We start from the raw sequence: 9,718 nt of genomic DNA, 5'->3' as shown, positions 1-9,718 counted from the left end.
CCTGCCAACTCCTGAGGATTCCGTGCCTGTCACCCCATTCCCGCGGTCCCAGTCGCCCCGAAGCCCCGTGTCCGCCCCTGCCGTGTTCCCATTGGTCGCTGTAGTACACGTCACCGCCATGGCGTCTGTATTCATTGGGCGGGAGGACTCCCCGTCCTCCCTGTCCCACCCCTATATTATCCCGCTCCCCCCCGATCCCGGGGGCATATCCATCCACGCGAGGTTGGGAACGGGCTGCAGCTTCTCCGTTGCGGCTCTCGCGGCCAATAAAGCATCCAGCCACCATGCGGACGGATTTGGAAGTTTTCCCTGCCTCTTCGTTTCCTCCCTCGCGCCGACGGCAAAGCGTGGCCCACCCCGGAGCGCGGCAGCAGTAGCGCCCGGGAATCGTGGCAAGCCCTGGCCCCGACGAGAAGCCGAGATGCCCAAGCCGGGCGCTTGAGAACTGACCGAGGCCGAGAAAAGTAACACACTGCCACTGCAGACCTATGTGCCTGCTGTCCTAGGAAGAAGGCATGTCAGCACATTTCCTAATCACACCCTCTCCACCTCAGAGAGCATTTTAAGCCCCATTTTCTTGCTCACCCTTGGCAGAGCCACATCTGCAATCCCAACATCTGCCTCCGTTGTTACAGGAACCATAGGAAACGAATCCCAGCAGAGCTCTCCAGCTAGCTGGAGCTTTACCAAGCTACTAAAATCCATCCAAAGCTTTCATGAGATCTCCGTCTTTGCAGCAAGTGGGGCTCCTGTCACACCACAGGCCAGAGCATTGTGGCAGTAGGCAACATAGACACCAGCTTTCCTCCTTGGGCGCTTGCTCTCAAAGAGACAGGATCAGCAAAGTCACTCCAGATTTCTCTGGGAGGCTGTCAGATACAGGTCCAAGTAGCAACCACTGCAAATTGATTTGCAGACATAGCTCAGCACAAATCTGGCGGTGAGGTTCAGTCATTGATTACACGAGTGACAAAACCTTTAAAGTGGCTTGGAGGCAGGCAGTGATAGCACCAGAGCTGTCACCGCTACCCAGCACTGCTCCCAGGCTGGGCCTGATGGGCAAAGCTTGAGGAGACCAAGCCCTGAGCCCTCAGATTTTGTGCAGGGAAGGCTGAGATCCCAGGCAGCAGAGAGCTGTGCAACACCTGCAGCATTTGCCCCGGGGCACAGAGGAGTTACAGATGTGCACACCCTGAATCAGCCCATGGAGGCATGGAGGGAGCTCCCAGAGCTTCCCTCTCTAGACTCGAAGCTTAACATTTCCAGCAAACTATTAATTAGTCTGGTTTCTCATTAAAGCACAGACAGAGAATAATATTTAAAAGCAAAGCAGATTCAAAGGATGATGCGGTGAGGCACTATCCTGCAATAGAAACCAGGATCCCACGCAGATGACAAAGCCCTTTCCTTGTATCCGCTGTGGAAGCAGGCACTGATACGAGCACCCAAACCCACTGTGGTTGTCCTCTGCTCTGTCCACCCTAAACCCTGCCCCAGGCTCTGATGCCTGGCTTCCTACACCCCATTAAACAGGTCTGTTCCCAAGCCAGAGGCACACAACACCCACACCTCAGAAATACTAGAGAAGGTGGAGAAGGCAGGAAGCCCCTTCTCAGATTTATCCTGGTGTTAGCAGCGAGACAAGATGCAGACAACACCGGGAAGCTCCACTCTAGGGCTGGAGAAATGCAGCACAAGGGAAAAAGGAGCCTCAGGGCATCACCCTGAGCCCACTGTGCAATTGGTCTCTCAATTGCCTGGAGATAAGGCAATTACCACTCTATCAAAACATCCATCTCTCTCCTTCCCAGGAGAAAAGGCTGGGCTTGGGCTGGGGATGGGGAGAGGATAGGGATGCTCTTCAGATGATGCCATGCTCTCCTGCTCCAGGAGAAGAGCCTGCACAAAGCACAGGACAGCAGAGGCAGAAAGCAGAGCACAAGGGGTGCCAGCATGTCCCCCCAAAATGCCCAACAGGACATGCCAGCAGCAGGCTGCTGTGACCTGCAGTTGGCACAGGTCTTCATCAGGCATGCCTGAGACCCAGGCCAGCCCTGATGTATCTGGGATGATCTGAAGTCAAACAAGATGAACTTCAGGGCAGAGCAAGGGGAAGGAGCTGGAAATCACAGGCAAGTGGCCAGATGGGAATAACTGGCCTGGCAGAACGGGACTCCAGAACCCCTGCAATGCCAAATGCTTTTCCAGAGCAGCTCTCTCACTGGGAAGCACACGCTGAGCACATCCACTGGGAACCAGCTCCTGCTTGGAGGCACAGGTCCCATCTGGAGAGTCTGGCACAGGAGTCTCCTCCTGGAGCCCAGCATCCAGCTGGAGAGGGCGCTGGGAGAGCCCAGAGGAGTGGGCATGAGCGAAAAACCAAGGGAGCCAAGTTTATCCAATCTGTGGCGGGAAGAAGACGCAGTAAGAGCTTCTAAATAGAAAAAGCTGCTGCTGCCTTCCTGCCCCACATGCTCTGCCTTCCCCAGTGTCCATCACCCATTCCATCAGGCCCCAGTCGCCAGAGAGGGAACACACCCCTATCTGCACATTCTGGTGACTTCTGGGAATGTGGTGATTGCCCCCAGTCAGGCTCTGCGCTGTATATAATGTTAAAATTTATTAAACATACTGTAACTGTAATAATAATAAAGGGTTGAAGAAGAATAGGGAAGGAGGGAGAAGGAATATGGAAATATAAGAATACCAAATATGGAATAAATAAGGAAATACAGAAGATGAAATATAAAAAGGAACATGTAACATGTATTATATTATGAACATTCAATTATTTAGTGAATTTAATTTTAAATTGCCATTCCAGTTAGATGAGGGCATTGTTGCAGTTCAACAAGACACACTGTTTTACCCACCTCTCTCTTCTCCACAGGGTGCTGGGAGAGCAACACAGGAGGAGTTTTGGACATACAGGATGGCTGCTAATGAGATGGAGGAACTTTGCAGGAGGTCTCAGCTGCTGGGCAGGCTCCCAAGTGTCTCCCACCATCCATGGTGACATTTTCCTGCCAGTATCAACATTCAAGGGCCTGCTCCCATAACTCACCATCATGCTTCCTGCAGGAAACACAACCTCCCATCCCAAAGCTTGGGGTGGAACACAAGCTGTGCATTGGGGATCGATTCCAGGGGCTTTTCCCCCCTCCCAGCACGGACACTCACCCATCAGGTAGCTCTTCACCTTCAGGTAGCCCACGGCCAGCCGGAGCATGGAGCGTTTATCCAGCCTGGAGCGCACATGCTCGGGGAAGGGCAGCAGCCCCATCAGCTTGTTCAGCTCCTGGTTCAGCCACTCCCATGCTGCTTGGAGGGGTTTGACTTCATGCCCTCGTGGGGGGGGTGGTTTGGGGCTGGAAGAGGCAGAGGAGAGGTTAATCAAACTGGGATTGTCCAACAGGCTCTTTTCAAACCCAGCACTGGCTTTGGTGCAGCCACAACAGTGAAATGGTTTAGATTTTTCCACACACACCCTGATCCTCTTGGAAATCACAGAATCACAGAGTGGTTTGGGTTGGAAGAGACCTTAAAGCCCATCTTGTTCCACCCCCTTCCACTATCCCAGGTTGCTCCAAGCCTATACAACCTGGCCTGGAACACTTCCAGGGATGGGGCAACCATGGGGCAGAATGAGATAGATGAGCTTTAAGATCCCTCCCAACCCAAACCATTCTGGGATTCTGTGACTTAAACAAAGGCATATCATTTAGGGTGATTTAGGGCACTGCACTGTGAAAAGAGCCTCTCTTAAAAAAAAAAAAAAAAAGTTGATGTAAAAAGTTTTGTTTTCTTCCAATATTCTGATTTCTGTCCCTTTCAGATGGGCATTTACAAATTAAAGCAGCATTTGATGCCAAACTTAGGCACCAGGGGCAACCCTCAGCCTACAAAAGGAACAATGTCCAGGAGAGCAGCTTGAAGCCTATACAAGGTCCCTTCTCTGTGAGCCGCAGTTATTTTACCCACCCCAGCCAAAACCCCAGTACAGCAGTAAGAGCTCAGTTAATAACTTTAACAAGTCCTGGACGTCACCCCGTGTCCTTCATTTTTTAATGCCAATCTGAATTTCCTAGCTCAAAGACAAACCCTTCAGTCCCCCCCCAGATCTGTGTCTCACTCAGCTGCATCCCCCTAACACACACCTCGTTTGGTTTGATGTAATTTGTCTAACCACAAACTCCCTCTCTGCAGGAATCCTCGCTTCAGGAAGGAGCTTTGGATAACAGGGTCTGCCAGTGTTTGGCAGCAATTTAAGTTCTCTCCTCTACCACCACTCTCCAATCTCATCTGGCAAGGCTGCTCACATATGTGACACGAGAGGAAATGAGCATTAAATGAAATGCACTGAAGTGCCTGTTGAATTTGCAGCTCAGAGATTGAGGGGTCTTTTAAGCTGAATGGAAAATTACAGCATTTCCCCAGGAAAGCTCAAGCCTACTGGGTTGTAAGAGCAGCATTAGGAGGGATATCCCCTCTCGCAGGGAGGCTGGCACAACCCAGCTCCAAACTAGTCCACACAAGCTGGGTAAAAGACACTGGCACCAGGGCTTTTACAAAGCTTAAATACTTTTGAAATCACAGTCGTGCACCAGGAAGGAGAAAAATTAAAATAATTTTCCTTTGATTAAAAAAAAAGGGGTGAAGAAAATTTTTTGAGATTCCTCAAATATCCTTTAAAGTCTTCTGGCCACTCACCAACCAAATCGATCTCCAAACAGACAGAAAGAAGAGAAAATGAGACTGGAGATGAGCACGGCAGTGGGTAAAACACTGAGGTATATAACAGAACCACTGGGATAGCCTGGCCAAACACTGAAAATCCTCTGGCTGAGGCACACAGGGTGACACAGCCAGCAGCAAGTCACCCCAAGGCCCAAGGAGGACACCGCAACACCTCTGGTCCTGCATGGCCCAGCTGCAGCACGCAGGGTGCTCCACGGCCAGCCTTGAGAGGGGGAATGCCAGTGAGGAAAATGCCTCATGGAAACAGTGAAGCTTGCTCTAGACATTCCAAACCTGCTTAATTTCCCTTCCCTTTGGCCCAGTTGGTTATGAGGCACACTGTGCCAGGGGGTTCATGGTGAAGCTAGTGGCTCCTGTGCCGAGGGAAAGCTCAGCTCCCAGCCCCAAAGGCTGTGCTGCTGCTGGGGTTTGTTTTTCCTCAGCTGCTCTTTCAATGGGAACCCAGTAGGAAGCGTGTCCTTTCTGCAAGCTGGCAAGTACCAAGGGAGATTATTCCCGACAGTGGAACTTGCCTGAGCTGATCTATTGTCTCCTAATTCTTATGATTAGATTTTTTTAGTAAGTGAAAAGCCCCGAGCAGACTGCAAAGGGGCTGGAGAAGCCCCTCAGCCCATCCTCACTGTCCCCTCTGGCTGGCTGTACATCCCACTGCCACCAGCCCTGCTCCACCTGGCCGCTCCCAGCAGGATCCCGCTCCAAGATCTGACCCACCACAGAGAAAAACAATCTCTTCCCATTCCCAAGGCTGACCTTGCAGAACCAGGGAACAAGGGCCTTTCTGTTCCAAAGTGACACCTTCTCCTGCACCCTGAGCTACACAAATCCAGCCCAAACCCTCAGACTGGTATGCCAGAGGGCTGGAATCACCACTCCGAGATGAACAGAAGACAGCTTTGTGGCAAAACAGCTATCCTTCGTGTTTACGCAACAAGACTCCCACTTAAATACCCAAGAGAGGCTCAGGGTCACCTCACCACAGGTTTAAAGTGTTGATGCTCCCTCTTCATCCTGGGCTTGGACTCAGCTCATCCATGTCCTCCCCCACAGCCTCCCAGAAACAGATACCCACCTTTAGCTCCTATACACCTGGAAAAGCTGAGCTTAAACAGGCTGGTGGGACTTGGGAGCTGGGGAAGGCATGAAGGAGGCAGGAAACACCAGGGACACGAAGGGGGATGTTAGGCAGCAGCTACTGAGCAGCGTGGTAATTAATAATTAAGGAACTGAGATGTTTTGGTAATTACTAACTGCTGTATGTTTGATTTAGGTGGGCACCAAAACATAGCCCAGCCTGCAAATTACTGCTGAGCGGCTAAAACTCTCCGGTGAGCTTCCTCACCGGGATGCAGGACAAGCATCTTTGGGATTTCTGTTCTCCCACAGCGTTAGCTCCAATTAACCTTGATTAAAACCAAGTAACCCAAGCATGCTGCTCCCTTTCGCACCCACAGCGCTCGCACCAGAGCGGCTCCAGGCACTTCCCCAGAACCAGCTGGGCTCTCGCTGCCTGGCCTTAGCTCGTCCTGCCCGGTCCCACGCACCTACCTCTTGGGCACCGGCTTCTTCCTCTTCCTGCCGGTCTACATCCCCAGCCACCGGCAGCGCCCACCGGAGCGGCAGCACCATGCCACTGGCGGGGCTCCGGGGCACCGGCACAGGCCACGCCCCGGCCACCCCTTGAGTGGCAACCGTGCCTGGGGAGCCGTGCCTGGGGACACCAAATCCTGGGAAACACTGTGCCCGTGGACCGCTGTCCCTAGGTGACAGCCTAATCCTGGGAACACTGAGCCCCAGGGGCTGCCCTCACAAGGGGACACTAAGTCCTAGGAAACGCTGTGCCCGTGGGCCACCATCCACAGAGGAGACCAAATCCTAGGAAACACCACGCACCTGGGCCGCAATCCTCAGGGGACACCAAATCCTGGGAAACACAGTGTCCACAAGCCACTCCTCCCAGGGGCCACCAAATCCCCAAGGAGCCACCAAATCCTAGGAAACACCATGACTATAGACCACCATCCTATGTACAGATGACATTGTATCCTGGAAAACTTATCAGTGGGCCACCATCCTCCGGGACCATTGGATTGTGGGAATCACCATGTCTGTGGGCCATTGTCCAAGGGAAACATGGAATCCTGGCAGACACCATGTCCACGGGCTACCATTTGAGAGCCTGATGCCCGCTCAGGAAAAGCCAGCCTGTTCTTCTCACTTTGCCTTTCCCTCAGTTAATGCTGCCCAAAGCTTTTACTCTTCCCCCAAAAACCAGTTCCAGCTGCTGTAGTGAGGCCCTGGCACAGGTTGACCAGGGAAGCTGTGGCTGCCCCATCCCTGGAATGGCTCAAGGCCAGGTTGGACAGGGCTTGGAGCATCCAACTAGTCTGGTTGCGGACAGAGCTGTTAAGGAAACCTCCACGCATCCTTTGTGGATTCTTTGGTTGGGTTTTTCAAGCTGTTTGCAAATTCCAGGGACAAATCCTTGAAATGCAACTTGATTGCTTCTTGCCAGCAAAGCAGAAGCCGCTAATGGTGTCACAAATGTGCCAGGTCAGCAGAGCTGATGTCACTTTGATGGGAAATTTGTAAAACGTTTGGTTATGACCTTCCCAGGCCCAGTAATTTAACAGTGATTTTACATAAGGGTTAGGGTTACTGCACATGCTGCCAGCCTAAAAGCTTGGAGATGTTGATCAAGCACCTGAAGCAGGGTGCAGAGGGAATTAGGACAACTGGATGTGCAGGTATTGGAAAGAGACGTATCCCAGGCTCCCTCCTGTGGGGACCTGCGCGCAGACATAGTGCAGGCATCCTGTCTGCACTAACCCGGCTGTTCATTGTCTCGCTTGGTCCTGGCCCCACTGTTCCCTAACCCGGCTCTCCCCTGTCCCACCCGTTCCCTATCCCGCCCACTCTCCAACCCGGCTGTTCCCGCTTTCACCTGCTGCCTATTTCATCTGTTCCCTATTCCCACCTGTTCCCTAACCCGGCTGTCCGTTATCGCGCCCGCTCCCAATCCAGGCTGTTCCCTGTCCCACCGGGCTGTCGCCGGTCCCGCCTGTTCCCTATCCCACTGTTCCCTAACTCGGTTGGGCCCGGTCCCGCCTACTGCCTGTTCCTGTTCCGACTGCCATTCCCCAGCCAGACTGTTCCCTGTCCCGCCTAGTCCCCATTCCTAACCAGGCTGTTCCCTGTTCCACCTGCTCACTGATTCGGCTGCTCCTAGTCCCGCCTGACCCCTGCTCTTAACCAGGCTGTTCCCTGTCCCCCCTAGTCCCGTTCCCTATCCCGGCCGTTCCCGGTGCCGCCTGTCGCTGTCCCCGCTGTCCCCTGTCCCCCCTAGTCCCTAACCCGGGCCGTTCCCTATCCCGGCCGTTCCCGGTGCCGCCTCTCGCTGTCCCCACTGTCCCCTGGCCCCCTTGTCCCTAACCCGGGCCGTTCCCTATCCCGGCCGTTCCCGCTGCCGCCTGTCGCTGTCCCCGCTGTCCCCTGTCCCCGCTCCCGCCAGAGCCCACACGGGCCGTGGGCGTGGCCTTTTGGCGAGGGGCGTGTCCAGGGGCGTGGCCTCGTAGCGCCTTCCTCCCCCGGGGCGCAGCGCCTCTCCTGCCTGACGTCATCACCGCCCGGCGCCGCCATGTCCTTGTGGGTGTCCCGGCTCGGCCGGGCCGCGGCCGCCCGGGGTCGGCGGGGGAGCTCCGGGCCGGGCAGCGCCGCGCTGGGCTCCGTCCTGCCGGGGGTGGGCGGAGGTGGCTGGGCAGGGCTGTGTCCGGAGCTCCGTCCTGCTGGGGGAGGGGGTGAGCAGAGACAGCTGGGGGCCGGAGATGCCTCTCCCCGGGGCCGGGCTGTTTCTTGGGAAGGGACATTGCCGGCAGGGAGCTGGGAGAGGCGGCGAAATGCGAGGCAGACTGGAGCAAGTGCAGGAGAGTGCAGTGACCTTCGGTTGCGACTGTGGGCAGTAGTGCTGCGAGGAAAGGAGTGTTCGATAGAAATGACCGCCCCTGTGTGAGGGAGGGCACTGCAGTGCTCAGAATGAGGTTTGTACGATGTTTATCGGGGCCTGGGGGAGGCTCTGAGCGGGGTCAGAAAGGCCCTGCCTTCAGCCCCATAGCCCAGGTGGGTCCCTCTTGCCATCTCTCAGAAATGGTGCATTGAAAGCTGTATTGAAATGAAGCTGTAGCTCTCCTGAGAGCGGGTTTAGTGTTATTATGTGCCCAGAACCACACAAAGTACGAGCAAAAGTCTGATGTAGGGTCTTTCTTGGGAACTCTGGGTGTGTTGTGTGTCTGGCCTTCAGACTGAAAATTATTCCATGTTTTCTGTCTTGTCAGCCTTTAATTTCATTAACAACTTCCCCACCTAACCACTGCTGCAGTTGCTAAGCTGAAATGACGGTGCTAAGGTTACTGAGTGAAAACTTGTATTAGATGCATAAGAGCGTGTCCTGTGTGTGTGTCTGAAGAAACAGTGTTTGAGCTGAAAAATCCCTCCAAAGCTGCTGATTTCCATGTGTTTTTCTCCAGGCAAGAATCCACGCCAGCCCTGAGCAGAGCCTGCAGTATGGGTGGCTGGCCTATATGTTGGGAGAAAGGACCAGCAAGAAGTTCACAGAGCACAGCAAAGTCTTTACAGTAGAGGGGAATCTGTCTTCTGGGAAGGGCCAGCTGGCCCAGCAAATAGCAGACAAACTGGGTATGTCTCACTCTGTCTGTTTCCCCGAGAGCTGACAGAGTTTAGTCGTGGTTCTTGTGCAGAGGAAGTTCATCAGAGCAGCAGTTGACTGGGAAATGCTGGAGGGAGTGGGGAGGCTCTGTGGGTGATGTTGGTGCGGTTTGGGATGGGGATTTGTTGTGTGTGAAGCTGCAGTTCTAATGGAGTCTGTGTGCTCCACGTGGATGTGCTTGGAACAGCTCAGCTCTCCCTGGGCCGTGGCAGAGCTCGGAGGTGGGGTTCGTTGCCCTCT

General features: G+C 54.1%; 1 protein-coding gene and 1 long non-coding RNA gene across 2 annotated transcripts in view; one reads left to right on the top strand and one right to left on the bottom strand.

The window, feature by feature from the left end:
- The window catches only part of LOC128816065 (sacsin-like), a 92,798-nt gene that overhangs the window by 21,152 nt on the left and 61,928 nt on the right, over nucleotides 1-9,718 (top strand).
- On the bottom strand, nucleotides 2,944-6,382 carry LOC128815792 (uncharacterized). The gene is made up of 3 exons (XR_008439718.1): nucleotides 6,304-6,382; nucleotides 3,181-3,368; nucleotides 2,944-3,023 (listed from the first exon to the last, which is right to left on the bottom strand). It is a non-coding gene; the product is annotated as an uncharacterized LOC128815792 (long non-coding RNA).

The sequence above is a fragment of the Vidua macroura genome, chromosome 17 (genome assembly GCF_024509145.1).
Source record: "Vidua macroura isolate BioBank_ID:100142 chromosome 17, ASM2450914v1, whole genome shotgun sequence".
In the NCBI taxonomy this organism is placed as follows: Eukaryota; Metazoa; Chordata; class Aves; order Passeriformes; family Viduidae; genus Vidua; species Vidua macroura.
This window is presented reverse-complemented; position numbering and strand designations above follow the sequence as displayed.